We start from the raw sequence: 14,166 nt of genomic DNA on the forward strand, positions 1-14,166 counted from the left end.
GTTCTGAATAAGACAAAGTAACATATTATCAATTTACCCAAGTTGTCTTCCTGGAAAACTCAAGAGTATGTTAAAAGTAGGCAAAAACCTCCTTGTGTTTACAAGTAAAAGGAAATTAATTTTAGACTCAGATAAATATAAAGTGCTTTCTCACTTATCTGAAAATCTAGTGGGTCATCCATGTATTTTATGAAAAGCAGGATGATTCCTAGGCAAGATCGTTTAGTCCATTGCAAGGCATCAAGCATCCTTCCCTTCTGTGAATCATTGTGAAAACAAAATAAAATCCTGATACATATACAAAACCCCTAGGATGGAGCACTGCTTCTGTTAAGAAGCACTGCTCTAATCAGATGTATGTATGTATGTATGTATGTATGTATGTATGTATGTGTGTGTGTGTGTTAGTAGCTCAAGTGTGTCCACCTCTTTGTGACCCCATGAACTGTAGCCCACCAGGCTCCCCTGTCCATGGAATTCTCCAGGCAAGAATACTGGAGTGGGTAGCTATTCCCTTCTCCAGGGGATCTTCCCAAATCAGGAACTGAAGTATGCTCCTAATCAAAGACTCAGTATAAAATACCTGACCATGCATTGATATATGTCACAAAACAAGCTGCAGATGTAAGCCTCTGGAATGTTTTACAGTCGTAAAAAACTAATTTAAGTACAACAGAAATTTTATAAAAAATGATTATAGATATATAAATGGGGTTAGATAAAAAAGAAGATAAAAAGGAAGGAAGAACGGGTGAGAGACAGACCCCAAAAGAAGTCTGGTATGTCCTAGTTTATGTAGGGTATGTCGAGATATAAAAATTAAAATACATTTCAACGCAGCTGCTAAAGTAGATAGCTTTAAGGTCCTTTCCATTCCTGAGGTATAAATATCTGTGATTTCTTAACAGACCATAAATACGCCATAAAAATAACTTGCTACAAAACAATCAATCAATAACAATCTTTGCTGGAGTCCTTAGAGTCTAAAATGACTTTCAAAAAGCATTTAATTTGCTCATATCTACAACAAGTACATCAACTTTTAACTGATGCCCTTTCCCCCCACAATAAATATTCTCCTACTAAGCAGGTAATTAAAGATAATGGTGTTCCCTTTAGAGCTACACTCACTGTTGGCATTCTTCTTACAATCATTACAACACCAAAGGCTTCATTTCTTTACGGGATTTGGATGAGCCTCTTGAATCATATTTGGCTGTTCTTTCCTCTGCTCTTGCCATTCCCAAACCATTCAAAAGTTACAACAGTGTCAATGTGCAGAAAAGAAAGGCAAAATTAGCCATCTCAGCCTAAGCTAAAGAAAGTGTTCATCTGCTTTTACTTTTATTAGAGACGGCAGTGGGGTTTGTTGACTTTAGGCATAAAATTTTAATCAAGCATCAGAACTACTGTCTTTTCCAACTCTTAACTGGTTCTATGACAACCATCCAGCATTATTTAGAAGGGGGAGAATGCAGAGAGCTGTGAACGATGGTGGTAAACAATGCTGAATGCAAAACATCTGTCTGTGTAACTGTTTGCCTATCAAGTGATATTTATAATGTAACAGATTTTTAGTTGGGCTCAGATGGCAAAGTGGTAAAGAATCCACCTGCCATTGCAAGAGATGCAAGGACATGGGTTTGATCCCCTGGTTGAAGAAGATCCCCTGAACTAAGAAATAGCAACCCACTCTGGTATTCTTGCCTGGAAAATCCCATGGACAGAGGAGCCTGGCAGGCTACAATCCATGGGGTAGCGAAGAATTGGACATGACTGCACACTTGAGCACACACAACAGATTTTAACTCTTGAATTTTTAAATTTTCTCAGAGCCACTATTCTAGTGCATATCCAATCCATAACTAATAGGGTATGGATATCATTTACTTACTCCTCCATTCATTCCCCCTTTTTAACTGACAAATTGTCATTCACTATTTTAGGTTAAATGTTGAGTATTCAACTAAAGAGGCTCAAACACATCAATGGATTAAATCAGAATGTTTTGCTTATCTTCAGATGAATAGAAGCTCTGGGAACAAACCGCTATATCAAATAGAAAATAGTTATCTTATTTAATGGTCACATAACCAGTTGCATGGACAGAAGAGCATGGCAGGCTACAGTCCATGGGGTTGCCAAAGAGTCAGACACAACTTAGCAACTAAACAACAAACAAAAAACAATAACCAATTAGTTAACTGTCATTATTTACCCCCAAAATTACAACTTGCTATGAACAACCATCAAAAGGAGAATGTTGGATCACACCAAACAAAGATACCCCACGTCCAAGGGCAAAGGAGAAGCCCCAGCAAGATGGTAAAAGGTGCAAAATCACGTTTAGAATCAAACCCCATACCCACCAGAGATGCTCAGAGAGCTCAAACAAGCCCTCTGAGGGTGCTCGTTTGGGTGCACACCAGGACCCAGAGACTCCACAGAGACTGAGCCAGATCTGTGTTTGAGTGTCTCTTGCAGAGGTACAGGTCAGCAGTGGACTGCCCCAAGGGCAGTGGCTCTGGCTGCAGCAGACCTGGGTATGGCATAAGGCCTCTTGGAGGAGGTCACCAATAATCCCATCACAGAGCTGCCAGAACTCACACAGGACTGGGGAAACAGACGCTTGGAGGGCACAAACAAAACCTTGTGCACACCAGGACCCAGGAGAAAGGAGCAGTGACCCCACAAGAGACTGACCCAGACTCGCCTGTGAGTGTCCAGAAGTCTCCGGCAGAAGCGTGGGTCAGTGGTGGCCTGCTGCAGGGTCCAGGGCTCTGAGTGCAGCTGTGCACGCATGGGACCTTTGGAAGGAGGTCACCATTATCTTCATTACCTCCACCAGAGTCTGGCCTCAGGCCAAACAATAGAGAGGGTACACAGCCCCGCCCACTAATAGAAAATTGGATTCAAGGTTTACTGAGCATGGCCCCACCCTTCGGAACAAGACCCAATTTCCCCCTCAGTCAATCTCTCCCATCAGGATGTTTCCATAAGCTTCTTATCCTTCTCCTTCGAAGGGAAGACAGAATGAAAATCACAATCACAGAAAACTAACCAAACTGATCACATGGACCACAGACTTGTCTAACTCAGTGAAACTATGAGCCATGCCATGTAGGGCCACCCAAGACAGATGGGTCATGGTGGAGAGTTCTGACAAAACATGGACCACTGGAGAAGGGAACGGCAAACCAATTCTGTATTCCTGCCTTGAGAACACCAGGAACAGTATGAAAAAACAAAAAGATAGGACACTGAAAGATGAACTCCCCAGGTCAGTAGGTGCCCAATATGCTACTGGAGATCAGTGGAGAAATAACTCCAGAAAGAATGAAGGGATGGAGCCAAAGAAAAAACAACACACAGTTGGGGATGTGACTGGTGATGGTAGTAAAGTCTGATGCTGTAAAGAACAATATTGCATAAGAACCTGGAACGTTAGGTCCATGAATCAAGGCAAATTGGAAGTGGTCAAACAGGAGATGGCAAGAGTGAGCGTTGACATTTTAGGAATCAGTGAACTAAAATGGACTGGAATGGGTGACTTTAACTTAGATAACCATTATAACTACTGCTGTGCGCAAGAATCCCTTAGAAGAAACAGAGTAGCCAACATAGTCAACAAGAGTCTGAAATGCAGTATTTGGATGCAATCTCAAAAATGACAGAATGGTCTCTGTTTGTTTCCAAGGCAAACCATTCAATATCACGGTAATCCAAGTCTATGCCCCAAGCAGTAATGCTGAAGAAGCTGAAGTTGAAGCTGAAGCTGTTCTATGAAGACCTACAAGACCTTCTAGAATTAACATCCCCAAAAAATGTCCTTTTCATTATAGAGGACTGGAATGCAAAAGTAAGAAGTCAAGAAACACGTGAAATAACAAGCAAATTTGGCCTTGGAATACAAAATAAAACAGGCCAAAGGCTAATAGAGTTTCACCAAGAGAATGCACTGGTCATAGCAAACACCAACTTCCAACAACACAAGAGAAGACTCTAAATATAAACATCACCAGATGGCCAATACCAAAATCATAATGATTATATTCTTTGCACCCAAAGATGGAGCAGCTCTATACAGTCAGCAAAAATAAGACCTGGAGCCGACTATGTCTCAGTCATTAACTCCTTTATTGTCAAATTCAGACATAAATTGAAGAAAGTAGGGAAAACCACTAGTATGACCTAAATCAAATCCCTTACAATTATACAGTGAAAGTGACAAATAGACTCAAGGGATTAGATCTGATAGAGTGTCTGAAGAACTATGGACGGAGGTTCACAGCACTGTACAGGAGGCAGTGATCAAGACGATCCCCAAGGAAAAGAAATGCAAAATGGAAAAATGGTTGCCTGAGAAGGCCTTACAAATAACTGTGAAAAGAAGAGAAGTGAAAGGCAAAGGAGAAAAGGAAAGATATTCCCATCGAATCCAGAGTTCCAAAGAACAGCAAGGAGAGATAAGAAAGCCTTCCTCAGTAATCAATGCAAAGAAATAGAGGAAAACAACAGAATGGCAAAGACTAGAGATCTCTTCAAGAAAATTAGAGATACCAATGACTTTATTTTGGGGGGTTCCAAATCACTGCAGATGGTAACTGCAGCCATGAAATTCAAAGATGCTTGCTCCTTAGAAGAAAAGCTATGACCAACCTAGACAGCATATTAAAAAGCAGAGACATTACTTTGCCAATAAAAGCCCATCTAGTCAAATCTATAATTTTTCCAATAGTCATGTATGGATGTGAGAGTTGGACTGTAAAGAAAGCTGAGCACAGAAGAACTGATACTTTTGAACTGTGGTGCTGGAGAAGACTCTTGAGAATCCCTTGGACTGCAAGGAAATCCAACCAGTCCATCCTAAAGGAAACAGTCCTGAATATTCATTGGAAGGACTGATGCTAAAGCTGAAACTCCAATACTTTGGCCATCTAATGCATAGAACTGATTCATTGGAATAGAGCCTGATGAGGGGAAAGATTGAAGGCAGGAGGAGAAGGGGATGACAAAGGATGAGATGGTTAGATGCCATCACCGACTCAATGGACATGAGTTTGAATAAGCTCCGGGTGTTAGTGATGGACAGGGAAGCCTGGCGTCCTGCAGTCCACAGGGTTCTGAAGAGTCGAACACAACTGAACGACTGAACTGATTACCTCCATATATTCAGATGTGTAAACAGACTCAGCAATATTGAGCAATCTATTTCATTTTTTCATTCAATTTATTTTATGTTTTATTAAGCTTTATATTTTGTTTTGGAATATGGCCGATTAATAACATTGTGACAGTTTCAGGTAAAAAGCAAAGGACTCAGCCATACACAAACATGCATCCATTCTCCCCAAAACTCCTCTCCATCCAGGCTGCCACATAACAATGAGCTAGTTCCCTATGCTCTACAGTAGGTCCTCGTTGGCTATCCATAAGCTTCAAAACCCAGCAGTGATCTTAATGCAGATGCTAAGCAGGGCTCATTTCAAACTCCATGCTCTTATAAGCAGGAGATCTAGATTGGGAAATATTAAAATAAGTTATATGAATAACCTGATTTTTAATTGGTTCTGGTTCTAGATGATCCATTCTCCTGTGATTAATTCATTTTTTGCCTACAGTTTGTTTTTGGTATGGCTTTGTTTAGGACAGAGTGATCATAAAGGCAACGTCCACCTCTAGTAGATCTGAATGTGTCACCTACTATAATGAGTGATACACAAGACATAAACAGTTTTTTAAAATTATTTTAATAATAATTTTATTTTTTCCCAAACTTTAAACTTTTTATTTTGTATTGAGGTATAAGAGATGGCAATAGCAGACCACCTGACCTGCCTCTTGAGAAATCCGTATGCAGGTCAGGAAGCAACAGTTAGAACTGGACATGGAACAACAGACTGGTTCCAAATAGGAAAAGGAGTACGTCAAGGCTGTATATTGTCACCCTGCTTATTTAACTTATATGCAGAGTACATCATAAGAAACACTGGACTGGAAGAAACACAAGCTGGAATCAAAACTGCCTGGAGAAATATCAATAACCTCACACATGCAGATGACACCACCCTTATGGCAGAAAGTGAAGAGGAACTAAAAAGCCTCTTGATAAAAGTGAAAGTGGAGAGTGAAAAAGTTGGCTTAAAGCTCAACATTCAGAAAACTAAGATCAAGGCATCCGGTCCCATCACTTCATGGGAAATAGATGGGGAAACAGTGGAAACAGTGTCAGACTTTATTTCTGGGGGCTCCAAAATCACTGCAGATGGTGACCACAGCCATGAAATTAAAAGATGCTTACTCCTTGGAAGGAAAGTTATGACTAACCTAGATAGCATATTCAAAAGCAGAGACATTACTTTGCCAACAAAGGTCCGTCTAGTCAAGGCTATGGTTTTTCCAGTGGTCATGTATGGATGTGAGAGTTGGACTGTGAAGAAAGCTGAGCGCCGAAGAATTGATGCTTTTGAACTGTGGTGTTGGAGAAGACTCTTGAGAGTCCCTTGGACTGCAAAGAGATCCAACCAGTCCATTCTGAAGGAGATCAGCCCTGGGATTTCTTTGGAAGGAATGATGCTAAAGCTGAAACTCCAGTACTTTGGCCACCTCATGCGAAGAGTTGACTCATTGGAAAAGACTCTGATGCTGGGAGGGATTGGGGGCAGGAGGAGAAGGGGATGACAGAGGATGAGATGGCTGGATGGCATCACTGACTCGATGGACGTGAGTCTGAGTGAACTCTGGGAGTTGGTGTTGGACAGGGAGGCCTGGCGTGCTGCGATTCATGGGGTCGCAAAGAGTCAGATACGACGGAGCAACTGAACTGAACTGATGCATGCAAAGTCCCTTCAGTTGTGTCCAACTCTTTGTGACCCTATGGATGGTAGCCATGGTAGCCCTATGTGACCCTATGGATGGTAGCCATGGACAAGCTCCTCTGTCCGTGGGATTCTCTAGGCAAGAATACTGGAGTAGGATTCCATGCCCTCTTCCAGGGACCTTCCTGATCCAGGGAAAGAACCCCCATCTCTTATGTCTCCTGCATTGGCACGCAGGTTCTTTACCACTAGCATCACCTAGGTAGCCCAAATTTGGATTGTAACAATAGCTGAAAAGCTATCTGCTTCCTCTGGAAGTTCAGAAATTTCTTCTAGGCAAGTTGTATTGAGACATGCAGCAAATTTCACTGTGGAAACATTATTACTTGCTCTGAGATTAAAACCTAGAGGAAAAAAAGGATGATAGAAACAAAGCAGAATTATCATAGAAAAGTCTCAGGAAAGATGAGAAGCTATTGCATGAACACAGTCCAGAAATCAGTTTATATGAACCTCTGATTCTTGTATAAAACTTCTCCTGCAGGTGCCCACAAACTAGCAAGGTGATCATGGAACAGACGAAAAAAGGGAATCACTTGGCCTTATGGTCTCAGTACCAGGCTGACTGTCTTTTGCTATGTTCACACCTCAATAATCAATCGAGTTTTCTCAGCTCCTAAGCTCAAAGGCACAAAGTTGGAAGTCTGGATCTTAAATGCTCATCATGATAAAAAAAAAAAAAAAAAATTATGAAGTGGCCCCTCTTTATTAGAGGAGGACATGCTTTTTCTTTCCTAAGAGTCTCACCTCTCCAGGTGACTCTCTCCCCAATCTGGGGAAGGATAGTATTTCTCCCAAGAAGAGAATGTGAATAAACTTAATTCTGCTCAGGCTGCAGCAAAGAAACTGCAAGCATGCCTTCGGCGAGAGTATTGCATTTGGACATTCCCATCATCAAGGAAGTGATGGCGAAAAGGTAGAGGGTTCCTCAAACACTGGATTCGCAAGGACAGGAGTTCTCCCCATCACTACACTCTCAACAAAGAGGGGAAAAGAGATATCCTAATTCCATCTCACCCCACAAGAGCATCACTTGGGTAGCCACTGCTCAACCTCTTTGCTGTCGTGGAAAACAGTGCTGCCAACCATGAAAACGACAGCTAGAACTCTGGGATACCCTGTGACTTTCACATGTGCTGATTTTTGGTTGTTTGCTCTGCATGGATTCAGCTGGGCGATGCTGACTTTAAAGAGAGATGAAGTGTAAGGAGCCCTGTGTCTCAGAGTGACGTCCGATTCATCACAAAGGATTTCCCTCTTAGTTTCCCAATGAGTCACTGAAACCTGGAAGACATTTCAGCAAAATCAATGAAAAGACTTTTCTCCTATGAAACACGATGCCTCTCATCTCCTGATTTCTCAAAAGTCAGGGCATGCAGATAAAATCTAGTTCATCCATCAATTTAAATTTCAGCATTAACATAAAGAGCGAATATGCAATTGACTTTTTGGTCTCCTATTTATCACATGTCTTTGTTAAACAAATGCCATGCTAGTTAAATCCCCAAACTAGACCCAAAGGACACATCTGCTCACCTGGATTTGCAGAAATGCAAAACATGATAAGTTGTGTTTCTTTCATAAAATCTCATAAAATGAATTAATGCCAAAAACAGAGGCATGATTCAATTCACCAAGATGACCAGTCAAGACCCCTTTCACTTTATGAGGCAAACATCTTTTCTCAAAGATTCCAATAGAAATCTCACTGTAATTGCCACACCAAGGACCACAGGGACAGCAAAATGCAAAGCAAATAGTTAAGGCTTAAGAGCACAAAACTTTGATTGAAAGATTATTTTAAAATGGAAACAATCATTTTAACATATGTAGGCTATTCTATGGAGAAGACAATGGCACCCCACTCCAGAACTCTTGCCTGGAGACTCCCATGGATGGAGGAGCCTGGTGGGCTGCCGTCTATGGGGTTGCACAGAGTAGGACACGACTGAAGCAACTTAGCAGCAGCAGCAGCAGGCTATTCTATTGTCTCCAATCCTCCTGAAACATACTTCAGTAATATTTCACCCCATGGGCATATTATGAAACCAAACACACTCCTCTGTCCATTAGACTAGTTTTCTGATCAACATGTTCATAAACATAATCCTGTCCTGACCCTTGTTCTGCTACTAAGTGTTACTGTGTGTATCGATGAACATATGCTGGTCTTGTGTGGCCAGTTACACCCAAGTTCACAAGGGACATGCAACCACGCTTCAGGTTCTTATCAGCTTCTCTCTCTGTGGACATCTTTCCCCTTCCCCTCATTGTCTCTAATCCCAATTTTATTGCTTTGACAGTGAGATGCAAATCCAGAAACTCCATCTCCGTGTCTATCCTATAAGAATCTCTTCTACACCTGATTCTTCCAAAACCTCCTTTCTGCCTCTCCTCCAAATATTTGCTGTGTATAATTGAGGTGCATTACAGCTGGACTCTTGGCTAGGTCTTAATATAGGTAAAGTTTTAAGTCTGAGGTTTGGGGTTCTGAAAAGTTAACGAATGAATGAATTAAAAAATCTGAGACTACTTGATCACCTGTAGAAATTCAAAATCATATAGAGTATTTTTAGGAGTTCCCTGGTGACTCAGTAAAGAATCTGCCTGCAATGCAGGAGGATAACAGAGGCAATATATAGGAGTCCTGGGTTTGATCCCTGGTTCAGGAAGATGCCCTGAAGAAGGAAACAGCAATCCACTCTAGTATTCTTGCCTAGAAAATCTCATGGACAGAGGAGCCTGGCAGGCTATAGTCCAGAGGGTCACAAAGAGTCAGATGCGACTGAACAACTAAACTATCACTACCAGAGTATTTTTATAAAATCCAATATGTCTTTAGCTGATTAAAGGAAAGTAGAACTCAAAGATCCCTGGTACTGGTTTACAGAACAATAAATGACCTTCCTTCAAGAAGTGTTAGTTTTGTTTTCTTATTGACAACCAGTGATAATATAGCACTGTTTATATAGCCCTTACATAGCAAAGTTCTCAAGATGCTTCCATACCAGTTAGCTATTAATGGGATGAACACTGTATTCCTGTTTCAATATTTTATCCTTACACCCAAGGACTGAATAAACAGAAGTAATCCACCAAGTTTTCTGCAGAACTGTTATTCTCTCTCTCACTGGTTGATTTTCAAGTGCTGATAAAGCACGCTTTATTCTAATGGAAGACATGTAATATTTTTTACTCTATGGCTCACTTTCTCACCAAATAGACCATAAAAGAGTTTGTGTTTCCTTGTATTCCATAGTAACTCTGTGGACAATATTGGAAATTCACCAACATCACTGGGAAAACAAATGAAACATGAAGAACCCTTACTTGTTCTGGACCTAGTTTTGAAGCAAGGCTGCCGAACAGAAATAACTGTCAGAATTCCACAGGGTGTTAAGTCTGCAGAATGTAGGCAATGCCATTTGAACAAGAAAAGAGGGTATTTCAGTATAGAGGGGGAGAAAAGTGCTGAAAGGACCAAAGCGAAGGGGTTGTGGGAAAGAGCTTTCTCTCTTAAATAGTAAAGTGCATAATAAACCATGTGAGTTAATTCCCCATTAAATTTAGTTTCTGGTGCTAGACAACAACAGACGTGTAATTAAAAACTTCATTCCCCGTCTTTAGTGGATCCAAGGATTTCTTCAAGTGTGAGTTCTCAGAGCTCCTGAGTGAGCACCTACAATGCTGGACATTGTAGTACTGGCCAAGGGGCATTTCACACACTTCAATCCTGACCTGACGTCAAGGCAGACGCCGACCCTCCTGCATTCTGGTGGCCCTAATGTTCAATGATTAACGCCAACTGGGCAATGGTGCCCTGAGTAACACCACACGAAACGGGATCAAGTGAAATAAAGCAGCATTATCCTTCTGAATTCACTCTTCTCTCTCTCTTTAATAATGGACTCCTTCCTGCCAAAGTGATCCACAGTAAAAGCGAACTCATTTTTCACAGAGGAAAAAAATACTCATCATGATGGTTCCTGTGCCAACAAGCAGAGGTATCAAATTGATTTTTTATTTTTATATATTTTAGATTTCTTTTCAAGGAGGAATTGTATATCTGTAGAAACAGAAAAAAGCTTTTAAGAGTTAAGAAGAGTTTTTGTTCAGTAGCTGCTGATTTTTTAATTGTTGAGTTTTTTATTCTTTGTTTTGCTTATAAATAAGAACTACAATTTCTTAGTGAATGTTTCAGGATCAGAAGAAACCAAATGGTAATAGTCCAGGGTTGACTACTGACGCCCTTCTCGCTCTCTAGAAGATGCCACACGGCGGAGTGAGGTGCTTCTAAAAACCGAGAAGCCTTCAAATCAGGGAACACTGAGAAAAGTTTAATGCAATATATCAGGTCCTCTTGCAGGGAGCTATTTCCTGGGAATACTAGATTATGAGTGGGCACTGGATTTTGTGAAATTCTTCCTGGGGGTGGGTGTCTCTCACAGCCATCGAACAATGAAGCAACAGAGCTAGGGTTGAGGTCAAGCTCTTCTCTGTCCACTGTGCCATAGAACTTTCTGGAAAATGCACACACATTTGGCTTTCTTAATAAAAAGGTCTCTCATGGAGCTGAGAACACATGGCAGAAAACAGAAAAATCTTCAGCTACTAACAAGCTCTTCTTTTCTGAGTCTTAATTACCAAACTATTTCCTATCATACAAACACAATCCTAGCACAGAGATATCTCAGAGACTTAATTCTAATTTCCTGTAAGTATTGGGCATCACACAGCAGATGGAGAATTTAACCACTGAGTCCAATGCTGTTTCTGCAGGAAACACAGCACAGGAGGTGGATCTAAAATTCTTAGCAAAAGAAGCTCAGTAAGACAGAGAGAACAGACTTATGGTTGCCAAGGGGGCGGGGGTTGGAGGAGAGATGGAGTGGGAGGTTGGGTTAGCAGATATAAGATATTATATATGAAATGGATAAATGACAAGGTCCCACTGTATAGTAAAGACAATTATATTCAGCATCCTATTATAAATAATAGAAAAGAATGTTTAAAGAATGTGTGTGTGTATGTGTGTGTGTATATATAACTGAATCATTCTGCTGTACAGCAGAAGTTAACACAATATTGTAAATCAACTATACTTCAAGTAAAAAAAAAAAAGAAACCTGATAATCCAAAACAAAATTGTAACAAATCACTACCTTTCACACACACACACACACAAAATCTAACTCACAAGCTTTACTTTCAAATGACACAGGAACAATCCAACCATAGCTGTGTGATTGATTTTCTTACAAATTTCACTTTGTCATAAACTCTTCGTCTACCATCAAAACCCTATAATCCAGAAGCACATATAAATGGTTAACAACAGAGACGTGGGATATCTTCACTCACTATACAAAATGAGCCTTTCACTTTCCTTCAAGACCAACTTATTTCATCAAGTTTATTTTAGTACCTTTCCTTCTAAGTTTTTAATCTTAAACACTCATTTTATGAATTCCTCCAGAATTATATAAAGGCATTCTATTTTTATCTTTCTACTTTTGTATTTTGAACCACCTATGTTATCAAGACTATCTCATAATTGGGTGCCTTACCTTCTGATTACTTAAACCTATCCCTGAATATAATTAGGCTCCACTGACCATCAGATTAAATTTCAATTTTTTCCCATCACCATGATCTTCCCAAGCCTTTGATCCTCTTCTTCTGCCTGTGCAAACAGGCTTTACTTTTCTTTCTTCAAAGTCCTCTTGTGTTCATGGAAAATTAGGAAAACTAGCAGCCATAAGAAGTCCATGCTTTTTTCAAAAACTTAGAAGAAAAATCTAACTCTTTCCTTTTCCTCAACTCAATACAACAGATTTCCTGGGATTTCAAGTTACTTTGCCACCCACTGCTTTCTGACAAATTTGTAGCTAAACACAAACTGCCTGGTTATTTTTCTTGATTGTATCACTGCTAATGAAAGGTACCTGAACATTTGTCCTAATTTGGAGACCCCCAAAGGTAATAAGAATTCAGTAAGGTGACTCCTTGCTCTTTTTAAACATACCACTTTCCAACAGATACACATGTTCAAAGCATCCTTCAAGATATTAAGATTTCAAATCCAGCTTGATGGGATTTGCTAGCACTCAAAGACAATTTAAAAATTCAATCATTGAATGTTTGTACTAGCTTTTAGATGTGCATTTCAAACTTTTTGAAAAGCATGAGTATGTCAGATGGGTATTTCTCATGCACCTAAAAAACTTAACACGAAGCAGAAATAACCCCTGAAAGACAAAAATGAGGCAGGCGGTTAACATGCACCAGACTTTTCTTCCCAAAAAGAGACTGTGGAGTGGGTAACAGAGCTCTTCCTCAACCAAGGGTTGTTTGAAGAGTGAAATCTTACTCAGCAGGAAAGCCTGGACAGAATGATGTGTCACTGTAGGCCTCACTTTTACCCCCAGTTTGCACAGTGGCGTACCGGTGGAGAACTCAGAGGCCCCATCAGAGGCAATCCACACTGAGAAAGGGGCGTCTACGTGATGCACCGTCAAAATGGCGGCTCACATCCGGGCACGATCAGAAGGAGCACAGGCTGACGTTTCCACGCTGAGTCTATGGAGGAACGATGCTCTTCAGGGACTAATCAGCCTTGCTGTTGGACAGAGAAAGACCACCTGCATCTAATGGGAAGCAATCAGAGTGTCAAATGCAGACTTCATATAAAGGTTAAATCTTTAGGATAAGGTCACACATCTAAGGCTGATCTAACATTAATGCAACATTAACCTCCATGACATCCTTGTCAAAGATTCCTGTTTGCGCTCATCACTTAAAACTGATTTACTGGGATTTGTAACTGCTTCACAACAACTGCCACACGACATTAAAAAGTCAAGTTATCTCACTCTACATAAGCTTTCCTGGCCCTGTTTAGAAGCTCACAGAGAGCTGTGAGCCAATACTTCTTTTAGAGGGGATCGTGTCAAGGTACTACACACACAACACAGCTAAGTACACAGACCAGGGAATCATATCCAGACTGGAGTCAATTTCTGCCTCTACTAGTGATTAGCTGTGTGCCCTTGGGCAACAAACATTGTATAAAAGCTCAAGGATCATAACACCTTTGTCATAGAATCAGTGAAAGGATTGAGTGAGGTAATGAAGAGCATGTGGGAAGAGGAAAAACTGTACCTTGGAGAGAAAAATTTGAAATGTACAAATTAAGGAAGTTACTTGCTAAATAAAACTTAAGTCAACTGAAGAGGGAGGAGGAGGAAAAGAGTTATTTAACCATCACACAGTGTGTTATTCACACATT

Source organism: Bison bison, unplaced genomic scaffold (genome assembly GCF_000754665.1).
Source record: "Bison bison bison isolate TAMUID 2011002044 unplaced genomic scaffold, Bison_UMD1.0 scf7180017864105, whole genome shotgun sequence".
Lineage (NCBI taxonomy): Eukaryota > Metazoa > Chordata > Mammalia > Artiodactyla > Bovidae > Bison > Bison bison.